Source organism: Arachis ipaensis, chromosome B06 (assembly GCF_000816755.2).
Source record: "Arachis ipaensis cultivar K30076 chromosome B06, Araip1.1, whole genome shotgun sequence".
NCBI lineage: Eukaryota > Viridiplantae > Streptophyta > Magnoliopsida > Fabales > Fabaceae > Arachis > Arachis ipaensis.
The window spans coordinates 125,525,089-125,538,948 of NC_029790.2; the positions used below are offsets into that span (position 1 = coordinate 125,525,089).

At 33.0% G+C, this 13,860-nt stretch overlaps 2 long non-coding RNA genes across 7 annotated transcripts; one reads left to right on the forward strand and one right to left on the reverse strand.

Moving 5' to 3' along the window:
* Window positions 289-6,297, forward strand: LOC107605290. 6 transcript variants are annotated; one of them, XR_002349386.1, is made up of 12 exons: window positions 289-656; window positions 841-1,767; window positions 2,624-2,767; window positions 3,535-3,584; window positions 3,692-3,796; window positions 4,425-4,537; window positions 4,626-4,675; window positions 4,813-4,861; window positions 4,950-5,000; window positions 5,265-5,397; window positions 5,606-5,777; window positions 6,046-6,297. It is a non-coding gene; the product is annotated as an uncharacterized LOC107605290 (long non-coding RNA). The 6 variants fall into 6 exon arrangements; XR_002349384.1 differs by lacking the exon at window positions 4,425-4,537 and having other exon boundaries at window positions 302-656; window positions 841-1,091; window positions 1,584-1,767; XR_002349385.1 differs by lacking the exon at window positions 4,425-4,537 and having other exon boundaries at window positions 291-656; window positions 3,672-3,796.
* LOC110263564 lies at window positions 8,807-12,721 on the reverse strand. The gene is made up of 3 exons (XR_002349387.1): window positions 12,340-12,721; window positions 9,130-11,308; window positions 8,807-9,038 (listed from the first exon to the last, which is right to left on the reverse strand). It is a non-coding gene; the product is annotated as an uncharacterized LOC110263564 (long non-coding RNA).

Below are 13,860 nucleotides of genomic sequence, written 5' to 3' on the forward strand. Positions count from 1 at the left end.
AATATGTGGTTTGAGAAAAAATAAATTACAAAATAAGATTTTTTTAATGATTTTTATAAATTACAAAATGAATTATACTTTATAGTTAATTAGTTGGATTGTCAAAATTTAGATTAAACAAAAAGTTAAATTTAACAATGATAAATCAACCTATTTCAACTAATAATACTGGGACATGTAATTACACTACAAAAAAATCTGATTAAAATGGCACTAATATTATGGCAAGTTTATATAACCGCCACAATTGTTGCTAATTTCGGCGGTTTTATCGTCTGCCATAATGATCATGTTCTTCGCGGCGATTTTCACTGATTGTGGCAGGTTAAAATGCCATTATCATTAAAAAAAGGAAACACATTTAAAGCTGAGGTGGTGTATTTGCATATGAGAATAATCACTATTCAGTCTTGTTGAATGTGAGAGAGTTAGCGAGAGGGATCTGAATATGACGAACCCTAATTTTTTGATCTCCCTCGTTATCGGCGTTCATCTCTTGCCGCCGTATACAATGCGGTTGTTGCTGCCTTCGAAGGAGCGCTCTTCTTTGATTAGGTTTTCTAGCTTCGATTTGAGGGTTTGTTGCGCCGCCCTCATCTCCTCGTCACCACAAGCAACGCCATCATTGCTGTCTTCGATGGAGCTTCTGCTATCTGGTGTTGTGCATCTTAGTTGATCCTGAATTTTCTTAATTCTAATTTGGTTAAGCTTTTACAGAGTCTTTATTTTCTTTTCCCCTTCAATGATGGTCCTGCTTGGTTGAATCTGAGTTTTGTGAAGCTTTCGTCTCTATAGCTCTCTAAGTATAATTCTCTTGGTTGATTTTCTTTTTCCTTTTAGGTATAATTTGAGATCGCACATCGGAGGAAGAGGGAAAGGGGAATGAGAGTGAGTTGATCTGAAACCCTAAAGCTTGTCGCCGCCATGGTCACCAGCATTCATCTCATTTCTCCCGCTTCCATCAACCTTCTGCACTCGAGTGAAGGCGCCTCCTCTATCGACGCGTTTCCAAATCTGGTCACTATGCCATAGCTTATGAGATTGAGCCAAGCACCTCTTCCATTAATGTGTCTCCTCCGCCAGCAGCGCCGGTACGTTCTCACTTCCGCATTCTCTTTTTCTTCGATCCACTCAACATTGCTTGTAGTGTGTTTCTGTTCATTCTCAATTGCTTGTTTTCTAGTAGTATTGTTATGCTTGCCATGTGGTTGATGAATTTCCTGAGAGAGATGGAAAAGAGTGGAACTTGTTTTCTGATATAGATAGATGATTCTTTGGTGCTTATTATTATAACTACTGCATGTTCATCATTATGCATTTTTGAAATTCAAAACTAGCTTAGCTCCCAATTTAAATCCAACAAGGACATGCCTTCTTTGTTTTCTTTTTTCATCAATGTCATGACTTGAATGCTCACATTTTATGGTGGGAAAATCAAACTACATTTACTGCATTTTAGTTTGCAGTTGACTTGTTTATATGCTAAGTTGTCTAAAGAAAGATATACTCTGCCTAGTAAATTGAATACCTAATTGTTTAAAGAATCTTCTTGTTGTTTATTTTGTTAATTATCTTGTAAAAAGGATTGAATGAAAAGTACTTGTTTAAATCCCATGTATTGGACGAGGGTGGCCAAGGAGTACTTCATCTTGCAGCTGCTCTTGGCTATGATTGGGCCTTACAACCCACAATGATTTCTGGTGTAAATGTGAACTTTCGCATTGTAAATGGATGGACTGCTCTTCATTGGGCTGCATTCTGTGGCAGGTGAGAACTTTAGTACTTTTAGAATGAAATGCATTTGATCAAAGTAGAATTTGAAGCTCAGAACTTTCGCATTGTAAATGATTTCTTCTTCTTATTGTTATTGAAAGTTTAGATATGAACTATTAATAATAATGTGTTGGTAATGTCCAGTTAATATAAATGTTCTTTTCTGTTTTAATTTTTGTTCATGGAAATAGTATATACCCTTGATTAGCTTTATCTGTAGGCAGTGTGCAGTTGTAGAATGTAGGACATTCTTGAGAATTCTACACTAGGAATCTTATATCGAATAGTATATACCTTTTTACTTTCTTTAAAGTAAACAAGTAGGTGTTTGAAGAGTTTTACAATAGACTTAGAAATCCTAAAGTTAAAAAAACGGGTACCAAATAAGTTCCTAGGAAAATCTGTGATGAATATATAAGTCCATGAAAAAAAAGGTAAGCCCTTCAAAACTTGTAACTCTAGACTAATGTTTATAGCAAAATTCTTCGTGACATACTTGTCTTGTCTTATTACTCCTTTTGTTCTTTTTTAATCTCATTGATATATAAATGTTTAATTGGGAAAAAGAGACTTTCTTATTACGCGTAAGTGCTCTTTTGAGCCTAGAGGCATGTCTTGTCCTTGGTGTGCTGACTGATGCTGAATCTTACTAGACTTTGTTCACCACCAAAAGAAAAAGAAAAGAATGCCGGTTTGGCAATTATAGCTTGAGCTGAATTGTTTTGGTAATAATGATTTGTGCCCATAACTAAGTGAAACTTAATGTTTGCTTTATTACCTGATGTAAAATGAAATAACGGGTACCTTTGGTTTGTTCTACTTTTACCTTTTTTCTCGTTATGTGTTTTAGGTACAGGCTCTTCTATCTGATAAAGAAGAATTGGAGAAAGACTTGAAAACATTAAATGATAAGCTTACTTCAGCCTCTCTGACTATAATGCTAAAGGTGAGCTGTTGAAAAAGAAAACAAAAATCGCTCAGGAAGCAACAGCAGGTAATATTCATTGATCTGTATATTTCCCTTATCTGTCCCCACTGTTCTGTAATATAGGACTTGAAAAATACAGAAATAACCAAATTATGTGTAATCTAGAGAATTTAGTCTTGGGGGGTCACTTTCACGGTGCACCTTCTCAGGTGAAGATTGCTCTCTATCCAAAGAAGCTAATAATTTGAAGATCAAACTTGGGCATGAAGAGATTATTATATCTCACGGAACCAGCCCTTTTAATTTCTTTCTCCCTGGTCTCATTTCTAAGCTTCTATTTAATATTATAATATAATATAGTAATATGTCACATGGAACTACCTCTTCTGCCAGTGGTATTAGTCCATAGTGAATTTGTGTAATATTTATATATGAATGAATACAGATTTAATTTGGTATTTCCTTTGTTGTATCTCTGATCTGAATGCTGTGGACCCAAACACAAACTAATGTTTGCTTCCTTATATATCTTGATATGAATTCTCATTAATAACTTTAGGCGCACACACAGACATCATATATATATATAGCTATAACTTTAGAAGAATTCAGATCAATAACACATACATGTCTTAATTTTATGCATCTATCTTGATTATTAGAAGAATTATAATAGATGATATGCATGATTCAAGATTCATCAAAGTAAACAATAATGTGCGTATGTGATCAATTTGTACTACAAAGTCACTTGGATTGCTTTAGTAGTATTGAAGGATTTGCATTATATGTGTGAGGTAGTATGGTCTTGATAAGTTTAAATTCCATTGTAGGTCTGATATTTTAGGTCTCTCTCAGGATAAAATATTTTGTTATCATAAAGGTATAATACCTTCATTCTTCAGATTTTTCTTTGTAGGTCAACTTTTAGATCAAATGTTGCTAGTAATTTATACTTTTAACCTCTTAGAATTGTTACTTCTTATACAGAATGCACCAGATGGTTCATTCTTTCTGCTTCATGCTTGTGCTCACAATCCTACTGGAGTAGATCCTTCAGAAGAACAATGGCAAGAGATCTCGTCCCTCATCAAGGTAAATTGGTAACGGTTTATAATGGTATATAACATTGCGGGCTTTAATTGTTTATAATGGTATATAACATTATAAAATATATATCTTTAATTAATTATCTACTTATTACTTGTCTACTTTGTGTTTAAGTATTAGCATTAAGGTTATATGAATATGAGTTCTTTTAATTTCGCCAATTTACTTTTACCATGTAATCTTCTTAGCCACCCTATATTAGTCCAATGAAAACTTTCTTAGCTTCTTGCTATGGTCGTATATATGGCTTTAATTTGTGCCTCTCATCGTTCTTATTATTATTCCCAAGGAAAAATGAGTTATTGTAGGAGGAGAAGTTATATATAGAAATCTATATAATGCATTTTAATTAATTTTACTTTTTCTTAATGCTACTCGTGATAAAATGATCATAAGAGATAAGATAAAACGTGGATTATATAACAAATGAGAGTTTACACTCCATTTTATAATGTGATCTTTTGTTTATAATATGTTAGTTTAATTATATCAATTTAGCAGGTTTCAGAAAAAGTTGTATTAAGTACAATAGATATTGAAGTATGCTTATACTATAAATTAGTTGAATGAATCTTCTAAATAATTTTTAAATTTGGTACTTTCAACTCTTGAGTGGAAGATGAATCCACCAACATGCCTCTCTTTCATTGATTACATCACAAGAAGACTTAAAATATTTTCAATTCCTCAACACATGTCAATCTCTTCTTCTTTCTCTCTTATTAGGTAATAATTAATCTCTTTCTTTAACTTCTATATATACATTTCTTCAACTTTGGTTATTTATTTATTTATTTATTTATTTTTAATGCAGATTCCAGATTTATTGGTTATTGTGATTCTAGATCATTATCTTCCTAAGAGGTTCATTGCTAATTTGATTGTACTTATTTATTATATTTTTAATGATAATATGTATGTATATATTTACTTATTTGAACCTGTTCCATCATTGGCTTCTGACATCTATTTGTTGCTGTTTCTGTGTTTTAACTTTTAAGTCTCTAGCAGAGATCAATTTATATTTGACAGAGGCACAGAATACTGGAGGTACTTCTTAACTGTGAATGATATGATGTTAATATTGTTCTTTGATGCTGAAAGGATTTACTATTTGTCATGTGTTTTGTCCAAACAGAATCAAATGGCATCTTATTCCCAAAATCTAATCTGAGAAATTCTCCTTGTGGTAATGGCACCAATTTTCATACTTCTTTAGTTGCCTTGCTTTGCATGTTTAGAAACTTCCATTCTGATGTTTATTGAGGGGGCCATTTTTTTAGTGGTACTGTTAATCAACTTTTCATTTGTGCACTCAAGGAATTGTTGGCTGTTGTTAGTTCTTTGCTTTTAAACTCACATTTTTTGTGTGTAATTTGTGTGTATGCATTCTTTTATTTATGGGTTCACTTGGTTCTTATTTATCTATGAATCTTGCTTTCCTTATTCCTAGGAGTTTGTTTTTCTTTGGGAAAGGGCATGTACCGTGTGCTTTATATTCCTGAAGATGAAGTTGTTCTCTTGAATTCTAGGGAGAAGGCTCCTTACATGATCTGTGTTGAAGTATTGAGATGTGACATGATAAGGTATTACTTCAATAGTAACCCCATAAGTTTTAAAGAATATAGCAGTTCATAAAATGAGAAACATTTCTGATATATTCCCTTCACTACAAAACATTTATCATAGCAATTCCAAGGACACGTCCAGTCCTCATAAACTTTCCATTTTGTTGTTATTTTCTAAAGTCATTGACCATTTTGTTGTGACAATAATATACTTGTTGATTTGTAGGTTAGGGACTTAAGCTCTCATCTGAATACTCTAGCAGAGTCAGAAACAGAGGGTGCCCAAGGAGCTGCTGCGGTTTTTAATCAGGCCCCGCTTTATAAACATAAACACAAATATGAAGGCTATGCTATAGACTGGAGTCTTCTTGTTCCCAGAGCCAGAAGGCTTGTATCTGGTAATATTTGATTATTTCTTTTTCTCTATTTAGCTACATTTTATAAACATGGAATATATACTTTAAAAATGCTAAGAAACGAATGAAAATTGAAATTGCATGCATAAGTGGAAGGGAAAGATCAACTGCTGTATAATGCTTTTTTACTGCACAATCCTGACAAATAATAATATTATTATCTTGGTTTATGTGTTTCTTTTTCCATTGGCTTTACTATTTCTCTTTAATATTTTGTTTATTATGTTTTCAAATTATATTTTTGTTGTAGGAATTGAATCAAGAGAGTGAGATTTCATCGCCAAAATAGTTAAAAAGTAGGTCTTCTGGAAAAAGCAATAGAGCAGCATGAAATATGGAGATTTTATGTATTAAGAGTTACATGTTATGACATTTATAGTTGAAAAATTATGTTATGTTTGATACTTTGTATAGGAGTTATTACTTTTGATTTCTAATACTAAAAAATCGTATACTATGTTTAATACTTTATTTCTGAGTTATATATATTTTGTTTATGGATTATGATTTCTAATAATAAATGTTATTTGTTTAACACGATAAAAACGAGGGTAAAAATTGCATTTTTAAACGATAAAAAAGTGTCACTGTTAGGGTTAAAACGGCGGTTCAAAAATGACATTTTAACCAATCAAAAGTCACTCTGTAAGGGTAAAAACGGCGGTTCAAAAATGCCGTTTTAACTAACTTAAATGCCACTATTAGGGTAAAAACGGCGGTTCAAAAATGCCATTTTAACCGACTAAAATGCCATTCTGTGAGGGTAATAATGGCGGTTTAAATTGCCATTTTAACCAACCCTTAAACCGCCGTTTTAACCTGGAAATAACGGCGGTTAGAACTGCTGTTTTAACCCAGTAAAAAACCACCATTTTAACCTGGAAATAATGGCGGTTTGAACCGCCGTTTTAACCCAGCAGAAAACCGCCATTTTAACCTCAGGAAATTGTGGCGATTTTTAGAAAACCGCCGTAATAACCAAAATGGCGCTCTGAATTATGGCATTTTTCAAAACCGCCGTACTTGGTAATAATGGCGGTTCAAACCGCCGTAATTACCCAAAAAAACTGCCATTTTTACCCAAATTTTTTGTAGTGTTAAGGATAATTTATCCTCTAAAATTTGGTGGGTTGGATAGAATTTACATATTTTTATTATTTTATTTTTATTTAATTTTTGTGTGAAAAAATGAAGATAAATTAATTTTTTTATTACTTGTTCTATTTTATATTTAGCTTACCACCAAATAAAATATAAAAACACTAATTTTTATGTCCTCTTAGTGAACATTTAAACATTTTAAACTAAATTATTTATATCTGTAAATAAAATATTTATTCTAAAAAAATTATGTTATATTTTTTAAAATTGAAAATATTTTTTTTTATTTTTAAGATTTTAAAAATTTTTGAAAATGTTCTCTAAAATCGAGAACGAAAATGACTGATTAAACTAGTTTTTACCCAACACAAAATAAATAAACCGTTCACTCCCTAACATTTTTTAAATTAAATAGTCCATAATTTATAAAAATAATTTAATGTTAATTTCTATTGCTAAATATGGCTACATTGTTCTTATCTTATTAAACTAAAAGAAAATATTTAATAAATATTTGATCTTTGATAAGCTTCATTAATGTTATTTATTGTATATAACTTAGTCAAGCATATGTGCAAAATAATTATAATTAATAGTGTAATGTTGTTTTATATATGCATCTAATTATATAATGTTAAAATAATTATTTTTTATATTAACTGCGTGAATAGTGATCCAAACGAACAAATGTAATTACAAGACTATATAAAATATTTTACATTGTCAGTGCATCAAAATTAAACTCAATTAATAATACATGTTTTATTTTATTCTGATTAAACCACTACTTAACCCGATAAAACTAATAAATCTTTGAACTAATACTTTTTAGTTTGTTCACTCGCAGAAGATACACGAGTAAATACTCAAAATGACCTTTGAAATTTGGGGGTAGACTCAATTTGGTCCCTGAAATTTTAATTGACTCAATTTGAACCTCCAATTTTAATAAGTGACTCACGTTAGCCCTTCTGTTAATGTCCATTAATGGCATTCTTACCTGGAACGTTAAGTGACACGTGGGCCTGACACCTAGCCTTATTAAATGACGTTGTTTCTTTCTTGGTGTGTAATCTCTCTTCAAACGATATCGTTTTAGCCATTTTGGAGTTAAAATTCAACAACGCTTCACCAATGATCAAACCACTCAAATAGGAAACTCTTCTTCTTCTTCTTCTTCAATCTCTTGCATGCACCATACTGTGGAAGATCAATATCCTTGCTAGTGTAGGTCATCGACAAAGCTCATTGCACGCGTTCCCGTTTGCTAGGAGTAGGAAGAAGAACATGCGCACTACCGTTTCTCCCAAAAAGGTTAGTAACGCAAGCATTTTACGTTTGGGTTCAATGTTATTTTTGTGTCTTCTCTTAGTTGGGGTTTACAGGCCATTGATTTATGCTCTATTTGATGCTCAAATGGATTGGGTGCATTGTGAAAGTACATCCAAGTTAGTGAAGGCTACCACTTCTTTATGTACCAGTTTCTCTTTATAGATGATTTTAATAGCTGAGCTTTTACTGTGATTAGTGTTAACTGTGTTTTTTTGACAAATAACTTGGTTAAATTTTCTGTAATGATATTTTTTCTGAAAATATAAAATGAAAAATTCATGAATGAGTAAATAGATTATGTTTGTCAATGTGATAATGCGTAGCTGTTAATTATAGATAGCCAAAAGTTGTGTAGCTGTTGTTACAGGGATCACTATAAAATTGTGTTACTTTCGGGCCACACTAAAGCCGGGTCTATACCGGGTAAAGCCTGGGTCTTGATCAACTTTATCACGACATCACCAAAAGTTGGATTCTACATCTCTTAAACCTCTAAATTTTGGAAAATAATTATTTCATAACATCACAACATTCACATAATAATAATTTATAGTCTAATAATAATAATTTAAAGTTTCATAATAATAATTATGTCAATTACACACTAAACATTCAAAGTTCAAAAGACAATTAAAACAAAGTTAACAACCAACACAAGATTAACATAATGATAATAATTTATAGTGTCATACTAACTAATAACAACAAAATATTAAGTAGCAAACAACTACATAACAAAATTCATTTGATTCATAGCTTGCTCTCAAGGTTGTGAACTTGATTCTTGTTGTGTGGATGTTTTAGTAACATCTGCAAAACATAGAAATTAGTCTCTCAAGATTATTATTTGAATTAAATTAAGTAATAAAGAAGGAATAAAAATATCATAAAGTAAATATACCATTAACAATCTTGTCACTACTGTCAAATTGATCAAACTCAAGCTCTTTAAATATCTACTTAGATGGATACAACCAACTTTGAGTGCAGATTAAAGCTTCTGCCATTTTTGGTGACAAAGAGCTACGGTAAAGATCAACCACACGACCACCGGTACTAAAGCATGACTCAGATGCGACAGTTGAAACTGGAATACCAAAGACATCACGAGCTATGAGAGAAAGAATTCTATATTTTGATCCATTTAATTTCCACCAAGCCAATATATCAAAATTCTCATCTTCCACGTCTACAGGATCTTCGGCCAAATATTTCTCAACATCTGATTTGCTGTCTGCATTAGCTTTTTCCTTCTTTTGTTTTTTTCACAAATTCACTCTATTTGCAGCAACACCCTTAGCACTAGACTGACTAGTATCTTTATCATCCAAAATATCTCTAGAGGGACCGCCAACATCATTAAGAACTTTATCATCTACAATTTCTTTTGAATAAAATTTATACAATGTCTCCAATGTAAATTTCACAAAACTAGTCATACTAGTAGCCACTTCCTTATCATATATATCCTCCAAACACCATGAAAGATAATCAAGTTTGTATCGAGGATCTAAAACAATGGCAACAAGTATCAAAGGATTAAACTTGTCAACTGGTCCCCAATATTTATCGTATTTAGCCTTCATAGAGCATGCCATAGTTCCCAATAATTCAGAATTGTTATGGCTCCAAGATGTTAGTTGAGAATGTATAGATGTAATTTCATGAAAGCATTTGTTTGAAGTAACATGTAAAGAACATGAGAAACACAAAGTAATCTCATAGAAAATTCTCAAAAAATAAATCAATAGCCTAGCATGTTGCCAATCAAGTGCCGTGGGTGGACCAACTTTCTTTTTACCCCCACAATCCTCTCCAAACCATCTAAAGAAATCAGTTTCTTGATCATAAAGTCTATCAAAAGCTTTTTCAAAATTTTCAGCATGTTCCAACATTAGATAGGTGGAATTCCATCTAGTTGGAACATCTAAACAAACAAGACTTTTAGACTCTATCAACTCAGCCTCAATGCATTCTTTAAATTTTTTAATTCTTTGGGGAGAAGATCTAATATACCTAACAGCATTCCGAATGCTTTCAATGGAGGCATGTTGCTCTTTAATCCCATCATTCACTATCAAGTTGAGAACATGAGCACAACACCTCATTTGCAAATATTTTCCTCCGCACACCAATCCACCCCTTGCAGCTAATTTCCTTTAAAGGTAAGTGATAGCCCCGTCATTTGAAGATGCATTGTCTAATGTGATTGTGAAGACTTTTTCAATTCCCCACTCCCTCAAACATGTCTCGATTTCCCTTCCTATTGTTTCGCCCTTGTGGTTCTCAATCAAGCAAAAGTTGAGAATTCTCTTTTGTAGCTTCCATTCGTCATCAACGAAATGTGTAGTTAGGCTCATGTAGCTAAAATTTTGATTTGATGTCCAACAATCTGATGTCAAACAAACTCTAGCACATGACTTTGCCAACCAAGCTTTAAGTTTTTTTTCTCATCTAAATAAAGCTGAAAGCAATCTCTTGACATTGTCATCCTAGATGATACAGTGAATCTTGGCTCAAATCGATTAATCATTTTGCGAAATCCAATCCCTTTGACCACTTTAAAAGGGTGTTCATCAAGGATAATAAACTCAGCCATTGCCTTTCTACAATCTTCCAAGCTATAGCCATTGACTTTGGTGCAAGTTTTGCCGGCTTCACCTTCTTCACCAACCTTAGGCATATAGCCATGAAGTGTCCCATTTTTTCCTACTTTTGTAAATATCCACTTGTGAGAAACTTTCAAGTGTTTATTCATAGAATTTGTGCCATGTCTAGTTGGGTGACATAGATATACTTTTCGACAGTGATTACATTTGGCCTTGTGCTCTCCATTAGTCTCACTAAATGGAAGCTGTTTAAAATGCGTCCAAACATAAGACTTTTTCCCCTTGCGAGTAGCCTGCTGTCCCTCGTTATTTTCAACCTTCTTTTCCTCATTAATATTTTCTGAGATGGGAGGTGCAACAGGAGTTGGGATAGGAGCAGTAGCAACCTCATGCTCTATGTCCATAGCTTTGTTGTCTTCATTACTTTGGACTGCAATAAAACTAGGATCTCCTCCTTCCATTTGTGTTTATCTAAACATAAAAAAGTTCATTTAACAATAACTCTAAAAAAGCTGAGCATACTTAAATAACTGAACATAAATACAATATATCTAAATAACGCCAAACATACTTAAACAACTGTTCAGTCTCATCATTTAAATTTTAACAAATAAGAAAAATTCATAAGTCATAGCATTTGGATCATCACTATACATTTACTATATTTTCCCCTGTTATGACGTCTTAATTAAGAAATGGTCTAGGTAAGCTTTGGCCAAGTTATCACCCTTGAGTTCCTTTTACTTGCTAGCTGTATTCAAACTCTGAAACAAAGGAATTAATTCGCTTTACTATCCTTTCTCATTATTTTCCTATCTCCTAACCATATTATAAAACTTAAAAGGAAAGCTTGTATACTCTTTTTTACTTAACTTTTATTCTAAAAAGGACAATATAATACAGGATAAATCCCTTTGATTATCTTAGTATTGATTATATCACTAGCCTAATCCTTAGTGGAATATTTCATTGCTAAACAGGGTGTATTTACTATATTTTCTGATATTGGCATGAATCAGAAATGTTTATTGGCATTTACTCACAATAACATAAAGTGCACAAATCAAGAAATTTGATTTTTAAATAACATCAAATTTGAAATTGAAGGAATCAATTATAATTATTGGTGGTGTAAATTATAAAAATCAAATTATTGTTCCTACTTCCTAAACAGAAATTTACAATATATCCCAATTCCTCTTATTTTCTAATTGCTATTTCTAATCATCAACAACTTTTTCCTACTTTCGTCTAACTCGTAACTCTCATCATTGAAGTATTCAAAATACAAACCAAAAAATTAAACAAAAAAAATCATTTTTGTTAGTTTTCCCCAAAATTAAACTAATTATGGCAAAAACAATATCAACAATTTTATCAGTTCTCTCCCAAAAAATAACAAAGCAAACAAAATAGGTGAAGTATTTACTATTTAGCACCCAGTAGGCCAGTAGTTACAGGAAAAAAATGAAAATCAATGATTTTTAACAAAAAAAAATTACCTGCTCTATGTCTTGCAATGAACACTGCGTCGGTGAGAACTCTGAGTCTCTGAGAGGAGGTTGACGGTGAGTTGCTGGCACGCGCGGTGGTTGATGGTGAGTTGCTGTGGTGGTTGATCTAACGTGGTGCAGAAAGAGGAAGAAGGTGAAAAAGGGACAGCGAAAAATTAAAGACGATTGGTGGTGAGAAGGAGAGAGTGAGGTAAGATTAAGAAGCAGAAATAGCATGGAAGTGTGAAGGAGGAGCTCTCCACTGACCGTTGGGGTTGCGGCGCTACGCCTCAGGGAAAAGAGTTTGAGTGAGAGAGAGTGTGGGTTACTGGGTTGTAGGCCCTAGCACCTGAGCGTTGTGGATTGTGAAAGTGTGAAGTGTGGAGTGAACATTGAATAATTGAAGTATTGAACACAAAGCCTGAAAGCCAAACAGAATGCATATTTTTTTTTTTTAACTAACACCTACACGGGTCCAACGAGCCGGGGCCAGGTGACTTGAGCCTTGGCCCGAACCCGATTTAATAAATAACCGGGGCTATCTATTGAAACCTCGGGTCTGACCGGGCCATAACGAAGCTGGGCCAAATTAGCCCCAAAGTCGCCGGACCCGGTCTGGGTTTTCGGGCCGGACCGGGTCTTGTGCACCCCTACTTACCATTATAACTTGCATTTTAATACCCTATCAGCCTATTTCATTAACAACCATTGTCCATATTACTTTTAACCAATTCAACAAACCTTGATCAACAATAATTATCAACATTTTCCTCATACATCAATAACCCCTCATTTATTTATATCAACTCTTCACTTATACCGCCCTTCATCATATATTTATCAACCTTCTATCAACATATAACAATTAAATGCCATTAACAAATCAACCCTTCATTAACACATATCAACTCATATAACAACTCTTTATTAACCAACACCAACCATATTCCATCAATATATATCAACATCAACACAATCCATCATAAATAAATCCAAGAGCATACCATTAATAACTTCAATACCTCATAATTCCAACACATATTCACCAACAATTTATTCCAACAACATTACAAGACTAATTATTAAATACAATAAACCAATTCAACTTATCATATGGTTCCTCTAACCTAAGTTTTCACAACACCGTAAAAATTAAACGTGTGAAACTTAAACCATACCTTGGCCGATCACTTTGCTTCACCAAGGCAGCCTCACAACACAAAACACAGCCCCTCCAAGCTCAATTAAAACAGCCACAAACCAAGCCTTGATCACCAATAAGCCTCCAAATACTCCCAATTCAATTCCAATGCATATATACCCACTTAAGCTACACCTAATTCATATACATGTTCCAATTTCAGTTTTCTCACTATAAATGCAGAATTGAGCTAGGGTTAGGGTGTCCTTACCATACCCATATGCTCAATAGCTTGAGCCCATAAGTCCTGGAAGCTAACTTGAGCCTAAAACACAAAATTGGACAAGATTTCACTATAGGATTTCAATTTCACCAAAGAAAGGGGAATA